This window comes from Triticum dicoccoides, chromosome 3A (assembly GCF_002162155.2).
Source record: "Triticum dicoccoides isolate Atlit2015 ecotype Zavitan chromosome 3A, WEW_v2.0, whole genome shotgun sequence".
Classification (NCBI taxonomy): Eukaryota; Viridiplantae; Streptophyta; class Magnoliopsida; order Poales; family Poaceae; genus Triticum; species Triticum dicoccoides.
In genome coordinates this window covers 496656674-496659667 of record NC_041384.1, presented here as the reverse complement: position 1 = coordinate 496659667, position 2994 = coordinate 496656674, and the positions used below count along the sequence as shown (strand labels likewise).

Below are 2994 nucleotides of genomic sequence, written 5' to 3'. Positions count from 1 at the left end.
TTTCGATGGGATCTAGCACGGTTGAATCTCAATCGTCTTCTCTATTTGATCTGCCGCCACCAACCTCGGGCAGGGATCTCTATTGAATGAAACCACGATTGACGATGATGCATGTAACCAGCCAGCTCCATCTCTTTCCTTCTCTTCCACTATTTCTCTATCCCTTTGCTCTTTCTCCTTCCTTTCACCCCTCCGGAAGCTATTTCTTCTGCGGAAGCAGCAAACCATGGATGATTTCGGTGCTGATAGGGTTTGGAGCAGCAACCCATGGAGATATGCAATGGAGTTTGGCAAAGGGTGCTTGATCTTGCTTTAATATAAATCCTTTTTGTTTGATGTGCACCTTAGTGCAGAGAATTTGATCTCTGTGATTGGTTATCATGTGTTCATCACTTAGCAGCACTGGGGTGTTTTTTGCGGGAAAGGAGTAGTAATTTTATTATTCTTAGCATTGCTCAATGCTTTGCTATATGCATGTTTGGTTGGTAACGATATATGATGGTTACCAGTCATGTCCTAACTGATTCAGGCAAAGGAGAAACACTGTTTGTAAATAATTCAAAGCTTCATTCTTTTTTACTTATGTTTAAAAAATACTTGTATACTATTTGCAGTTCCATCTGCTTCTCATAGTTCCTGCAATCTACAAGTTCAACTTGTGCTAGAGGCTTCAGTTCTTATAACATATGGTGCTCGATTTATCATCATGTATATTATAGACATAAAATGCTGCACCGAATGCATTGTGCTCTTGCATATTGTTATTGTGTTTATTCCTATCAGCTAAGATAAATATCATAACTCTTGAAGTTTTCACTATTAGTTTTTTTACAGATTCCTGAAGCTTTACAGGCCGGCCTCGCCAATGTAGTTGAAGTAGCTCAACATCGTGTAGCTACATTGTCATGGTAGTAATCTTTGCCTATTGGTGATTTAATAGAGCTAGCTGTTTGCTAGTGTACATTAAAATGCTAATTTTACACCTGTTGATGTATATGTCATCATAGTTGGAATTTCAGAACCAGTTTTGATTTATGAAAAATTGTAGGTTGCCATAGTTTTAATGGCAAATTCTCTTTCCTGTTTTCACGAGTAATAATGCCATATGCTCTCCTTATTATGCTACTATATATATCGTTTGATTAAATATTCAGAAATAACTTAAAACGTCTCCATGCCCCAAGGCAACAGAAGGTTTCTGTGGTATTCAGAAACATATTTACGAAGACCTCATATTAAATATCTGTGTTTGATTGCTGCAATTTTTATCCACTTCACTGGTAAATGTAAATTTAGGCTTATTTGTCCAGGATTTAGGCTACTGGGGTTGCGATACAATGTGATCTGTTGACACTCTTTTGTCTACGTAGGTCTGTAGTAAAATTTTCAAGACAATGCTTGCTAATTTGGTAAAGCTCTGCACCTTTTAGAGGGTAACATTCTGTAGTTCGTTTTATATCAATAATATATTAACTTGGTGTTTTCCTGGTTAATTTACACAGAGGAAACTTCTAATGAACTGCAGAAGGTGTTATCAACAAAATATCCAAAAAGACATTGTGAGGCTTTAATCCGATGGACTGTCAAACAGAGTCAATTTCACGGTTAAAACATTCACAAGGAGATTTATTAAATGGAATTGGAAATGAAAAGGGTGTGGAATGCCAAAGTGATATCTATGTTTGTTATAAGCTTCCCTGTGGAGGTTCACTGGAACTTAATGTAATGTAAGCAGCCAACTATTTTCCTCAGTCACTGTCATACTAAATGCATGTTTTATCCTGTTGTAATACACATATTGATCTTCTACTTCTTTTCTGATAAAACTGGGAATCATACTATTCTCTTTCTGTCCAGTAAGCCCCACTGATTAGAAACTAGAAAGGTTGGCTACAATTCCTTAGTTGTGACGTATCTGTTAATAAAAATGTTGTATGTTCACCTGTAAACATATCCAAGATTTTCCATGGTTGATTGAGATGACGCTGGAGTTCTTAGGAGCTTCAATAATACATGTATTTTGCTTTGTTTATCACAATGTATTATATCAGTGGTTATTTTGGAAAAACTTCTGGACCTTTTGGCAGCTGAACTGAAACCATCTGTCATAGTAATAGCTACAAGATTTCATTACTACATGCTGGGAATATGAAAATGAACTGTGGTTATTCACTTATTCTAACATAATCAGTCACACTGAGTTTTTTTTTTTGCATGCGTGTGACACCAATATACTTCTATTCTTAGTAGTGGGTTCTTCTGAAGGATAATTTCCTTCTCATACTATTGCTGGAATGATCAAAATATGTGCTCTCAGAGTCATTGTTCTTAAGTACCAGCATGAATATGACAGTGCGGTGCAATACGGTGCTGATCGATGGTGGTCGGCGAGGCGGCGGGAGGCGCTGCCGCCGACTGATACGGTGGCAGGCAGATAAAATGTAAGTGACGCCGTCATTTGGCCCCTCTTTTCTTGCTTCTGCCTCTTCCTATAGTCATGTTTCCTGTTCTCGCCTAGCTGTTCCTATAGTCATGTTTCCTGTTCTCGTCAGATGCCGTTCAACTGCATTTCCCAGCGGGGGCCTCTTCAGGGGCTGATCTAGCATCAGCCCGCATGGGAGGAGAGGCGGCTCTCATGGATTAGGATGTGGCACACCAGGGGTATGTTTGGTTCCTTGCTCCGCATCTGGCTCGCACCCACCGTGCATTATTCTCGATGCTTGGTAGCCTGCACGTCTAATTGAGCCAGGCCCAACGCATGCAAAAAGAGCCCCCCCAGCGAGGCTCGCTCGAAACGCAGGTTTCGGGCGTTTCCGCGAGCCAGCACCCGCCGCTGCACGCGTGCCTGCACCCACGCGAGCAAGGGGATAGGGTTTCTCTCCTTGCAGCTTAGACCCGACTCATTCACGCCGCTCTCCTCGCAACCCTCCCGCGACAACGGTGGATCTCGCAGCCCCGTCACCTCTGTCGACATCGTCGGCAGCCATCCTCGCC

The 2994-nt window shown here is 41.3% G+C and overlaps 1 pseudogene; it reads left to right on the top strand.

The window, feature by feature from the left end:
• Nucleotides 1–2994, top strand: part of LOC119268773 — a 13455-nt pseudogene that overhangs the window by 5723 nt on the left and 4738 nt on the right.